Genomic DNA, 14,071 nt, shown 5'->3' on the forward strand with positions numbered 1-14,071 from the left:
ATGATCAATTGAACAATTCTCAGAAACACATGTAAAAGCCATGTAGAAAGCTTCCAATATGCTAGCTTAGCCTTCAATTTGTTCAATACCCAATGAATGGCATTCTACATAGACACATACCATGCTGGTGGTATCCCAAATGTCTAACCAGGTGGTTTGCTGAAATAATTTATCCTCGCAGTTTAGACTTAGAAAGTCCAGTTGCTTTAGAAAGTCGTTCCAAAGTTCTCATGATGTACTTGATATCATTTGGATCATTTATGTGCATGAACAAAGAATTATCTACATAGCCTGCAGGGGCCACAAAATGCAAACCATTATAGACCATGTAATTTCCCATGTGCAATCAAGACATCCTGTGCTAGCACTTGCATAAAGGAATACACTGAGAGGGCATCCTTGATGCATAGATTTTTGCTGTCCATGTGCCATCAAATTTCTTAACACACACAATTTTATGTCTTTGCCTATCAACATGCAAGCTTTTGAAAATTTATTTTGATGAGTAACCTTTATCTTGGATTTGCTTACATCTCGATGGGATTTGCCATTTTTGTATCTTTCTTTATTGATTCAGTTAGACACGCATTTGGCGTCGCACAACACATTTTGTTAAGAGTTTGAAGATGACTAAGTGTCGTGAGCGACATGATTTGTCACTTAGCCATTTCAACATGTAATGCAACTGAAAGTGGATGAGTTATGGGCTAGTGAATGAGTGGTGGTCTTAATAATCAACATTTAATGCACTTGAGAGTGGGGGGGAGGTGGCTTGATTAGTGGGAGCTTGATTAAGCATGATTATGGAGTCAAATTAATGGCTAATGATGATATATTCTCAGCCTATTTAAGAGGTATCCATCTAATGCAATTTGTGAGTTCATCTCATATCATTGCCTTGTTATTTTGCTAATCTAATCACTAGTTATCATTAGTACTCTATCATGTTGTGGATTTCCACACAGGGAGCGTAGAGGTCCCACCTTTATATATCTCTTTATTTTTCTAAGGCCCGAGCTCTCTCTGTTTGTGATGCAAGAACCCTATTACGTGAGACTACATTGGCAGTGGGATTCGCTTTTGCATTGAGAATATTAGCCACTAAAGAATACACATTATGTGCTACATTCTCCTAGGTCTGGATCCAATTACGAGTTCTATGCAAAGGCACCTTGATAATCTTTTCAGGGTAATAAAACCATCCTTATTTGTTGTACTTTTCCCTTTAGATTTGCCAAATGACACAAGCTTATTGGTGGAGGCTTGCTGATTACCTATAGATAATAAGTCTTTTGGTTTTCTTGCTACTTAGCCATAGTAGTAGAGGATGACATAGGAATGCCATTTACAATAGAATTAGAAGGCAAAACTAATGCCACCAAAGGCTGGGCCACAATTGGTGGTTTGTGAAATATAGTGGGACATTTATTGGAGATATGCCCAAATTGTTTACATTTAAAGCATGCACCAGCAAAGGTGCCCCGAATAAGCTCATAGTTATGACGGCGCAACCAATCCCAACCTGTCTATTATTAATACATTTTATTCCGATAGAGAACGAGAGAACAATATGCCTAGTTGTATCCCTAAAATGATTTCCATCTTCAGTAGGTCAAGGAGGACAAATCACCTTACCCAATGAAGCAGCTAACATAGGCAAATTTCAACGAAAATACTCTCGGAAATGCTTCATTGTGACCCACATCGGGCATTTATGCTTATTGACGCTTTTGTAGACTTTATTCGCCAACCACCGTAACCATCTTAGTGCCAAACATGAGAGGAGATTTCTCCAACAAAGCTACTATGTGTTTAGGTTCTTTAAAAAGAACCTCATAAGCCTAGTACACACCATCAACTACATTTCCCTGCAATTTTGATTTTATTTGTGCCACCTCATTCGCAAGAGGCATTTTGCCTAGAAAAAAAATACACTGTAGCATTTTTTGAGAACTTCTTTAGTGATTGCCAATCCTTTTAACTGTCCACAAAGTCATCAAGCAGCATATCATGAACAAAACATTCCTCAGGCGATAACTCTTAGAGAGATTTGCCAAGTTTAGTACATAGAACCTTGTTCCCATGCTTAACATTCTTGTAAGCATGATGATAAACCTTGATAGTCACATTCTACTGAACCATGCACTAAAGAGAGATTCTGTTGTTCACACCTACACACACACATGCGTGACACACGTGTGACCGCGCACACACACACAGGGCTGTATAGAGAAGAAAAAGCGAGGAGCAACAAGTGCTGAGCAAAGAGGAAAGAGAGAGAGAGAGAGAGAGAGAGAGAGAGAGAGAGAGCAAGCAAGGAAGTGCCAGAGCACAAGGATGCGAGAGGTCGCGTTGGAGGTTTTGCAGGACACGTTGAACACCAACAACACAACGTACGCTTGTACACACACGCAAATGCACGTCTGCAAAGACATGTACCAACAGGTGCACATGAGTAGAGTAGGATAGACGTGAAGACGGGCATCGCAGAATCGCTAGAGTACAGTTCTACAGTGGTCTTTCTCTCTCACACAAAAACCTCTCTCTCTCTCTCTCTCTCTCTCTCTCATGCGCACGCATGCACACGTATGGGACCATGGCGGTCATGTGCGTACATGTGGACTCGGTCAGGGACTTATGGTGTTGTTTAATGCCCAATATCAACGGCCATTAAATAATACATTGAAATGATGACATGACACCACTCACAAGGGGGTTTTAAAAAACTCATAGGGCTTCAAGTTTTCTCTTTTAATCTAACCATTAATACTTGGGAAGCATAATAAGTGACCAAAATCTTTTTTTTGTCATGTATTAATGAATAATGTATGGAAATTTTTTGGACCTTACAAGGTTATGCAACTTTTTTTTTTGAGTGGCAAAGGTTTTTATCACCCATGAATAGTATGTCTAATAATTTTCCCTTTTTTTGGGTTGCCAATTGCATGCATGCTTGGCAAAGGTTTATTTATAACTCATGAATGGTCTATCTAATAATTTTGGTTTGTTTTGTTTTCCAATTGCATGCATACTGCAAGCTTTGCCATCCATGCTACATGAAATCCCCTCTTCTCCTAATTTAACATTTAACCCACATTGAGTTAAGGTTAAGTCATTTTTCAAAATTAGCAACAAATCTCTTTCAATCTTATTTTAAATCATAATTTGTATACATGTCTACAACTCCTCTCTCTTTCTCTCGTAGTTTAAAGTGAGCATAGCATGTTTAGCTTGCATGCTCATGCAAGAGAGTTTAATGCATGTAGCTTCTTGCATCAACCTTCATCTTGTCAGCATTGCCCTCTTCACCTTCTTCCTCATGGCTTCATGATTTGTGGGTTGTTTTTCTATTTGACTTGCATCTCTCTATAAATGAGGCCAAAGCTTCTCTTTTATCTCTCTTCCTTGTTTAGATGATGCAATTATTGAGGATGATGAGGAAGAGAATGTGGTGGAGGCTGGATTGGGGAGGTAGCATGATGAGAAAGGAAGAGTAGACATATGGGACGTTGGAGGGGGCATTTGTGCTAGGCGGAGAGGCCGACGAGGCAGGGCAATGGAGGGGCAAAGGGTTAAACTTTAGGGACTAAGGTTAATGTAGTAATTTATGATATTAATTAATGCCTTAACGTGGGCATTAATTAATAGATATAGTTTGCTTGAATTATATAATTAATATTAGAAATATAGAATAATATAGAATAGAATAGATAGATAGGCAAGCAAGATATAGTCTATAGACACTTATGATAGAAAGGGACTGCCTTGCTTATCAGAGGGGCATGGGGCAGAACTGGGAAATGAGTCTGCCTGTAGCATAGGAATGCAAGGCTAGTGGGGGGACTGGATCTTAGGGAGATTGGAGCTAGTGATGGAGCTACTGATTTAATCTTCAACATAATCAAGTTCTGCTATCTATGGGAGATATGGAATACTAGAAACTATATAGTCTTAAAAGAAACCAATCTAGGGTTGGATGTGATAGAGTTGATGCATAAATGTATATACATGTTTTGGTTTGTATACGATGTGAATAATCTGAATAAGGATGAGATGGTGCAGATAATTCAGGCATTGTAAGTTGGCATAGCTTGACCCCTATATCTCCTTGGGTGACTTTCATGCATACTAGGTAAAACCTAACAGGCTATCTTTATGTTTCAAACGAGTTACAGGGCTAGATATGAATTCAAAAATAGTGAAGTTTGGGCCAAAGACCTAAAGGTGGTACCTCAAAAAGAAGCGAATTGTATACACTTATGTGGCTTTCATTGAGAACCTTGTTGGAACTAGACCAGTAGTTAAAATATGGACCAAGTTGTGGAGAAACTGTCTCACACAACTAAAGCTACGATTGAGGCATGCATTCAGATGGGATACCAGATTTCCTGGGGGGGGCAGTTTTCCTTTGTGTTAGAAGATGATAGGTGGACTTTAATATGTAATTTGCTCAACATGGAGATGTAGAATTTGAAGACTATTTTGGAGCACTATTTGAATGTAAAGCTAGGGTTATTTTTGAAAATAAAAATAAAAATATATATAACTATTGTTCCCAATAAAGAAAAAGAAAAAGAAAGGGAATATGTGGCAAACATGTTTGTTTTAAATGTGGTATATTCCAAGGTATCTTCGGATTCTTCTGTTCTTGTAGATGATCGCATGAATTACGCGTGTCAATTACTCGTGTTGCACGGTGTACGCATGTCAACCTGCTTGTTGGTGTACTTGTTCGAAGGCTTATTTGCGTGGAGCTTCTGGGCGCTTCTCTGCATGGAGCCTCTGGGCGAACGTCTTCTAGGAGGTTCTAGGCGAATGTCTCCTATGACGTTTTCCGTGTGCCAGCTATTTGTGGGCTTCTCTACGTGGAGCCTTTGGCCGGAGCTTCTGGCCGCTTCTCTATGTGGAGCCTCTGGGTTCCAAGGTATCTTCGGATTCTTCTGTTGTTGTAGATGACCGCATGAATTACGTGTGTCAATTACTCGTGTTGCATGGTGTACGCGTGTCGACCTGCTTGTTGGTGTACGCGTTCGAAGGCTTGTCTGCGTGGAGCTTCTGGGCGCTTCTCTGCGTGGAGCCTCTGGGCTGGAGCTTCTAGCCGCTTCTCTGCGTCGAGCCTCTGGGCGAACATCTGCTAGGAGGTTCTAGGCGAATGTCTGCTCCGCTTATTACGTTTTCCGTGCCAGCTATTTCTGGGCTATCCTCTTATATGGTTGTCTTGTTTTGTTGTGCATGCCATGTTTGCCTCGGCATGCCTGAGCGCTCTCGTAGACGGGCGAAGGCGTCGTCGCCTTCGCAGCTTCCTGACGAACCTCCTCCTGCATAGTTGCTGGATTTTTGTTCCTTCATCTGCACATGTTCCTTTGCTTTCTTGCGTGTTTTTTTGGTGCATGTTTCCATGCATGTTTGTGTGTGATCGTTTCTAAACATCCTTCTGGTGGATCAATAAAACAAAGTTTGCTTTCGTTTCTGTCTTTTCTGTTTAAAATATCTTAAGTGACATGTCACATCGGTACACGATATTCGGTATCCTAAGGTACCTGCTGGAAAATAATTCACAAAAGTGCACCAGTCACAAAAATCTTGTTCACTTCGAAGGCTTGAAGGTTCCGGAGTTTCCAAGGTTGCTTGTGAAGCCTTTCAACTGCTCACCAGGTAGGCACTCTTTCTCATCCTTCAGTGTTCTCATTCTTGCTGATAAGAAGCATAAGGGCATTGCGCTCCTCAGCTCTTGCTTGTGAGGAAATTGTGCGGGTCAACCTGCAGCCTCCAAGGGCAATATGAAGGTGATGATGGGGAGAGAGAAGACGCATCATCAGGCTGCAAAAATCGCGTCGGTTAACCTGCAAGGGACAGGGAGGGGTTAGATGTGCATAATGTTGCTGGTCAAGCTCTAGTGTTGCTGAAGGGATTGTGATGGCTTAAAGGGCGGCATGGGTCAACCGGCAAGAGGTGAGATCCATATGAAGAGCAGGATGGGAAGAAAGAAGATATGAAGAGTGAAGATGAAACATCAAGATGCATTAGTTACGCGGGGCAACCTGCAGGGAATAGAGAGTGGATAGACGTGTAACATGAAGCCAAAGTGTTGATGAATGGATTCCGATAGTTTAAAGGGTGTGGGTCAATCTGCACCTGTGAAGAGTGCTCACGGTGAGCAGCAATGCCTGCACTACCCTTTCGTTCAGCAGAGCATGCACCTATGTTGAGTGCCCACGGTGAGCCGTTCAGCAGAAAGGCAAGTGGCATAAAATGAGTGGGTCAACCTGCACCTACAATGGCACAAGCTTGTATTGGGGACTCAAAAGGGTGCAGGTCAACCTGCCGGCACTGAGGGGGGTTAAGAAGGGATATTGAGGGGGGTGATGTAAAGGGGTTAAGAGGAAGCTCCAAAACAACAGCACCTCCTTGTGGTTTTATAGAAGGTCTAAGAGGGAATAATCTTAGGCCCCTTAGTTGATACTCATGAGCAGCAAGTCATTAACAGGAAATATTACAATAGTGTTATCAGTCTTGGGAACCATCATAGACACTATTTGGCATCAACTTTAAAAAAGCATGGCAGGGGCCACCTCTTTGTCCATGTTGAAATCATACGTAGATCAATGGTCTTGATCTTCCTTAGGTGTAGATGAGTGACCATCTTAAGGACCCAGAACCTTCTGATGACACAGATGATGTAACAGCGGGAGGTGTGTAGTTAACGGAATTCACTTAACAACATAGGAATTAACAAACAAATAGCAACACAAAGAGACAAGACACAACGCTAGGGGTCGGAATAATGCTCTAGGCCAACCCCTCTCCGTCAAGGATTTATTAATACCAAATACAATCTAGGACTGATTCCTTCTGAGTACGAGATTCCAATTCTCCCCAGTCGATGTGGTCTTGTGGCCCAGAGGATCCAAAAGCCCTGGCTCAACACAAGTGGGTCTCTTGCTTGCTCTGACTCACCTGAAGGCGCAGGTGATGGTGCAGGTGGTAGTACCGTTTGTATGGGTCTGTTCATATAGATGTTGATGGCATTGTCCGTATAGATTAGGATGATGGCGTTGAAGCAGTCCATACAACGATGACGCGAGAGAGAGAGAGAGAGAGAGAGAGAGAGAGAGAGAGAGAGAGAGAGAGATGCCTTGCTCTTTATAATTCCACAATAACCCATACTGCTTATCTGTATGGATCAGGTTGCTTTTCTTTAATGTGCTTTTTTTTTGATAAATATCTTGCCTTTTCTTCCACTTGCTTACTCGCTTTATGAATGATATCCGGCCCTTTTTAATAGACGTTGGTCCTCTTTGTCCAGCCTTTTTTAAATAAATTGTGGTCCCACTTCTAAACACATGTGAACAAGCGGCAATGTTGTAGGGAGAGGAATCCGGCACGACAACTTGCATGAGCTGTTGACTTTTATTGCCCAAGCTGATGTCAGGACAAGCAAGCTATGGCATGAAAGATTTGGGCACCTGAGTTTTGTAGTCTTAAAAGAGATGCAACGGATTGGGATTGTGGCATATCTATCAATAATTTTACTTTTTGTTAATGATCGATAACTTCGGCAGAGAGATGTGTGACAATCAAAATGGCCCTCTCTAAAAAGGTTTTTCTGACCAGGTCGGCCAGGCCAGCCGACTCGGCCAGCCAACCTAGTCGGGTGGGAGACCAGCCAACCTGGTCGGGTGGGAGACCAGCACTATATAAAGTCACCCGGCTGAAACCTTCATCAACTCAATCAACAAACAAATATTATCACCGAATATCAATAGGCTGGCGCTATACCACCCATGTAGCGCACACAGCAGTAGCCCGATGATCATCAACTTCGATTATCATCATCAAGCAACCGTCGGCTTAGCATACCATTGTAGGAGCCTGGCTATCAATGCAAGGCAACTTGCATCATCATCCAGCAACAGCGTTCCCGTCCCTTTGTAACATGCAGCGGATGTATTTGTATTGGAGGATCTTGTCACACAAATGCTCACACCGTCTTCTGTATCGTGAGTTTCGCTAGTTTAGCAATCCACTTTAATACTTCAAACTTTAGAGAGATATGAGAGAGAGAGAGATGAGAACTGTACACCGTATGGGGTCCCGAATTACCCATTGAAGGGCCCCCTATCCCGTTACCGAGATAGTATTTGCTTTATTATCTTTAAAGAGACTGATGGTGTGACTGACGATAAGCCAAACGCAAGACCTCTGAAGACTTAGTGTTGGGTTGAACTGTGCACTGCTGTAGTAGTACCAAAGATGTCCAATCTCGAGCCTATGCATTCTTCCCAATGGAATGAGGGAGGGATGCAAAGCGAGGACTGAGAGAGGGGCTGTTTGGACACTGAGTATGAATGCTGTGTTTTACCTTCACCAAGTGGCTGGAGCAAAACGATGATATGATGAATGCTGAAAATTGTATGGATGCAGAAAACGCAAGGCTGAATGCTTAAACTGCTGTGTTTTGCTGATGTAGGGGTTGAATGCTTACACGTTATTGCGCCTAGGACTGTAGGAGGAAAACGTTGAGAGGAGGAGGCTGAAACTGCAATCGCTTATGCTCCTAGTGCCGAGGATGACAAGCGCTTGAAGGCTCCTTTGCTGAATATGATTGAATGAATGAATGATTATGCAAGGGCTCTATTTATATGGACCATATGAGCCAGTTGGCTGGCTACTGAGCTGGCCGACTGCTCATGTCCAATAAATAATACATAAATGTGTATAAAATGCTGAAAAAATACCCAAAAAATTCTATTAAATATCTTGATAAATATTGGATGGTATTTGGGGTTCCTGCAATGGTCTAGATGCTATGCATGAATGATGTGCAATATGCAGGATGCTTTCTAATGCAAACCCTAAGGTTTCTGCTGATTGTATATGCATGAATGTGTCTCTTTAAGTGGGTTAAGGGAGTTAGACTGATTGACTGACTTACTATGGCTAAGAATGACCTACTTAGCTCATGCCTGACTTATCCTGGACTGAGGATTACAATGGGGTCACGGCGTACGACAAATATCATCCTAAATGGAACTAATATTGTACAATGTTGCACTGATGATGATGAGCTAGTTTGTCACCATGCACTACAGTGCAGAGTGCATGCGACATTTCCTCTTGCTTAGCTTGGCGGCAGGGCAGGTTCATGGCTTCCAAGTAGTCTACCAACAATTAGGGTACTCTTGAAAGAACTCCTTGTCTAGCCATACGGCTTCGTGGGTACCTTGATATCGGAACTTCGTATAGAACTGACGTATCCGTCAACCGTAACCATGCTTCCAACGATGAAGAAGAATCTGCTCGGGCTCGATGACTTCTGCTTCATCTATCACGTCTGGCTGCTGTTCATCTGAAACATCACACACTTCTGGTCCAACATATGGTTTTAGTCAAGAAACATGGAAAACATCATGTCCAACTGGTAGGCAACTTTAACTTCATGGAGACATCACTTAACTTCTTAACTATTGGAAAAGGGCCAAAACTACGGAATGAAAGCTTGGGACAACGTTTGTCCACTTGTTTCAATCTTTGTTTCATGATACAGTAGACCCAATTCCCTTCCTTGAAGTGGACATCTCGTCTAGACTTACTGTGATATGCAGCGGAAGTCTTTGTATTGGAAGATCCTGTCACACAAATGCTCACACCGTCTTCTGTATCCTGAGTTTCGTGAGTTTAGCAATCCACTTCAATACTTCAAACTTTAAAGAGATGAGAGAGAGAGATATGAGAACTGTACACCAGATTGGGTCCCGAATTACCCACTGAAGGGCCCCCTATCCCGATAACGAGATAGTATTTGCTTTATTTCTTTAGAGAGAATGACTGTGGACTGTAGATAAGCCAAACGCAAGATCTCGGAGGATCGGAGAGTGGCTGATCTGTACACTGCTGTAGAAGCACCTCGATGACCTGATCTCGAGCCTATGCACTCTTCCCAAGGGCATGAGGAAGGGCTGCACACCTAAGGCTGAGAGAAGAAGAAGGTGGACTGTTCTACACTATGTTAGAATGCTGAAAACACTTATGAATGCTGTGTTACCTTCACCAGATGACTGCTGCATGTATGGATGATGCACAGAAGGCTGGATACTGATGCAAACTACAGATTCAGGGCTGGAAACTGCTGTAGACTGTTGATTCAGGGCTGGAAACTGCTGTGGACAGAAACGCAGGCCTGTAGGGGTGCTGAGGGACTGAAACGCAGAGGTTTTGGGGCTACTGGACAGAAGCTGCAGGGTACTGAGGCTGCTGGACAGAAACGCAGAGGTATTCTGCTGCTGGACAAAAAAACGCAGGGTACTGCAGGCTGAATGCTGGCGTTGAACTGATGCTTGACAGTATGCTGAATTAGAGACTGTAGAGGACTGAATCAGGGCTGCTTTGATGCTGAAAACAAGCTGATTGGAGGCTGATAGCAAGCGCCTAGGGCTGACTGAAGCAAGGGTTCTCAAGGCTGGAGAAGCAAGCTTATGAGCTCCAAGGGCTGGATTAGTCTAGGACTAAAGGCAAGGATACTCCTAGGGCTGAGGAGGTGAGCTCTTAGCACAATGAAGACTGAATGAGAAAATAGGCTCTATGCAAGCCTATTTATACTAACTGGAGGTTGGTCATTTAATAAAGTTTATATTTATAAATGCCCAATAATGCAAATAATGCTAAATAAATACTATTAAATATGAAAAAAATACCAGATAAATCCTAGTAAATTCCCTAAGTCTTCTGGGATGTTCTAAATGATACAGAGGCATATGCATGCATATTATGCAGGATGCAGAGTGCTTTCTGATGCAAACCCTAAGGCTTCTACTGACTCTACATGCATGAATGATTCTCTCCAAGTGGGTTAAGGGACTTGACTGACTGACTGACCCGCTAAGGCTGAGGAATGACCTACGTAGCTCGTGCCTGACTTATCTTGGACTGAGGATGTACAATGGGGTCACGGCGTACGACAATTATCATCCTATTGGGTTCTAAAATTGTACAATTGCTGTACTTCTGATGATGAGCCATCTTGTCACCATGCACTGAGTGCAGAGTGCATGTGACATTCCCTCCTGATTAGCTTGGTGGCAGGTTCATGGCTTCCAAGTAGTCCGCCAATAACTGGGGGTACTCCTGGAAGAACTCCTCGTCGAGCCATACGGCTTCGTGGGTGTCTCGATCTCGGAATTTCGTATAGAACTGACGAATCCGTCGACCGGAACCATGCTTCCATCGATGAAGAAGGATCTGCTCAGGCTCAATCACTTCTGCCTCGTCTACCACGTCTGGCTGCTGTTCATCTGAAACATCAAACACTTCTGGACCAACATATGGTTTTAGCCAAGAAACATGGAAAACATCATGCATTGTCCAACTGGTAGGCAACTTTAACTTCATTGAGACATCACTTATCTTCTTAACTATTGGAAAAGGGCCAAAACTACGGAATGAAAGCTTGGGACAACGTTTGTCCACTTGTTTCAATCTCTGCTTCATGATACGCAAATAGACCCAATCCCCTTCTTTGAAGTGGACATCTCGTCTAAACTTACATGCCTGTCTGTGAACTGAATGATGGCCAGGCTCAAAATTGAGGGCCAAACTGGGTTGAGTACCAAACTCTACGGAATCGACATACTGATCTTCTAAGTCTTTTCCAGAGATGTTGAGAATGGTAGACTCCTGACTGGTCAGGATGCTGGTCTTTCTACTAAGAACATCTGCTACTACTAGGTTATGTTGACCAGGGATGTACTTGATCATTCCTCCAACTTGGTGGAAGAGCTGACCCTGTCTAGTGTGCTGAGCACTCCACTGTCTAGTGTGCTTCGTCGGGAGCCACTTAAGTGCTTGGTGGTCTGTGGTGACTGTGAAAATGTGTCCATAAGGAACATGTTTCAAATGTTTGAGAACTAACTGCTGTTCTAGCTTGCCCTTGAAAGTCTTGGAAAGACAAGAGGGAAACTTGCTAGGAGGTTTTGCTAACTGTGGGATACTGGGTAGGAGATCATCCTTAAAAATGTCTAAATGAGAAAGGAGATCTGCTAACTGAGAGACTGAAGATGATGAGACAGCGGTTATTGATGAGATAGAAGCTGTCTGAGCATAAATTAATGCTCCTTTTGCTGTTCCCTTGCACATAGCTCGTAGGGCCTGGAGATGAGAAATCATAGAATGCTGCTATCCCCCCAAATCATGACAGGCTCAGGAAAACCTTTAGAGATGATAAAGGTGTCCTGCCCCCAATTGGGAATAGGTTTATACTGACGAAACCACTGGATTCCTAAGATCATGTCACATTCCAAAAGAGGAGAGACAATGAAATCTCGTTGGAATGAGGCCTTTTGAACTTGAAAAGAAAACTGTTGTGCCTTCTGAGAGATGTGGGTGCGAAGACCAGGTGTAAACCCGTCTACCTCCAAATGATAGGGCACTAAGGTACAGCTCATGTTGGTAGCCAACTGGGGAGAGATGGCGTCCTCAGAACTGCCCATGTCAAAAAGGATTATGAACTGTTGGCCCTTGGCAGAGCCATAAGCTCGGATCAGGCTTTTCTGTGTGGTTGTTGCCTCACCCTCCTGCATAGCATCAAGTACCACGGATGGCATGGAATGCATAGAAGGTAAGATTTGAACCGCATTGGTGGTAGCAGGCAGGTCTGGAGGAGCGGGGGATACTGCGGCAACTGTGGCAGAAGGCTCTTTGGAGGCTTGCTCCGCTTGTCTTTTTGGACAATCCTTCTTACCATGCCCAATGGTATGACAGAAAAAACATCTGTTTTTTGACTGATACTGTCTTTGCTCCTCTGGAGGAAGATAGCCTCCAGTGATGCCTGCTTGAGCCTTTTCCTCACGGGTCTTAGGCTTGGATTCCTTACCCCCTGAACTAGAGCTAGGACTGTTGTCTGTCTTAGTGTCTTTAGAAGACGAATTACACTTCCCCTGTTGGGGTTTGGTACTGGACTGAGATGACTGCTTGGGCTTGCCTCCGTTCATCTTCATTTCTTCATTCTGAGCGAGAGTCAGAGCCCGGTCATATGTACTTGGTTCAAAGTTACGAACTGTGAACCGAATGTTGGAGTCCAATCCAGGAATGAATTGCTCCATCTTGGCCTGCTCAGATAGCCCTAACTGCTGTGCTAAAGTAATAACCTTACCGGAAAACTGAAGCACTGGGGATCCGTTCTGTCTGAGTCCATAGAACTCGTCTTTCAGACCGGTCATGTACTGGGGCGGGAGAAATTTGGTCTTCAGGTCATGGACAAAGATGTCCCAGTCAAAGGTTGTGACACCTGTGGCCTGGTCTGTATGAATACTAGACCAATGCTGCCACCAAGTGACTGCCTCACCAGTGAGATGGTGTCTTGTGGGTATGTGATCCTAGCTAATGGAAAATGAGCATTAAACTGATGAACAAATTGATTAACTGATGAATGATCACACTTACTATCATACTTACTGAAGTTTGGTTGACTGCGAATGATGGTGGTTGATGCTGCTGCGGGCTACTGGCTGGTGACACCTATGACTGGGGAGACTGAGGAGAGCTGCTGATGCCTCAAGTGTATGGCCTCCTTTTCCTGTTGGTGTTCGAGTAACATACGTTCTCGATCAAGCTCACGTTGGTGTTCCCGAGCGGCGAGTTCAGCCTGATGCCGGTCTTCGTCGATCCTGCGTTGGGCTTCCTCATAGTCCCGTCTTTCTTCTTTTTCTCTTTTCCTTCGGGCCTCGTTCTCTCTCCTTTGTTGTTCCATCTGAAAGAAGAGGGAGATGTAGTCGGGTGCTGTTGGAGGTGTAGAAGGACGTGCTGCTGCTGCCTCCAAGAGTTGGAGACGCTCCATGAGCAACTGGTTCTGAGCTCTAAGAAGAGCTATGGTGTCTGCTGTAGGCGGAAGAACGAGCTCTCCTTCGGGGGAGATGGCTTCCGGCTGATGAGTACTCTTTCCTGTAGACATGATGCTGAAGTCGGTGGTCGTGCCGGAACGCAATCTAACCATCCAAGGATGCCCCCACGCTAGGATACGGTGTGTGTGGACAATCTGAATCTGATACCAATGTGATATGCAGCGGAAGTCTTTGTA

The 14,071-nt window shown here is 43.7% G+C and overlaps 1 protein-coding gene across 1 annotated transcript in view; it reads left to right on the forward strand.

Annotated features, from left to right (window-relative positions):
- The first annotated feature begins 5,548 nt into the window (after positions 1–5,548).
- Positions 5,549–14,071, forward strand: part of LOC147625549 (Peptidase S24/S26A/S26B/S26C family protein) — a 54,624-nt gene continuing 46,101 nt past the window's right edge. Inside the window, exon 1 of the mRNA XM_086817057.1 lies at positions 5,549–5,655. The gene's annotated coding sequence lies outside the window, so the exon portion shown is untranslated. The remainder of the gene's footprint in view (positions 5,656–14,071) is intronic.

The sequence above is a fragment of the Cibotium barometz genome, chromosome 23, assembly GCF_041138505.1.
Source record: "Cibotium barometz isolate CiBa-2024 chromosome 23, ASM4113850v1, whole genome shotgun sequence".
Taxonomy (NCBI): domain Eukaryota; kingdom Viridiplantae; phylum Streptophyta; class Polypodiopsida; order Cyatheales; family Cibotiaceae; genus Cibotium; species Cibotium barometz.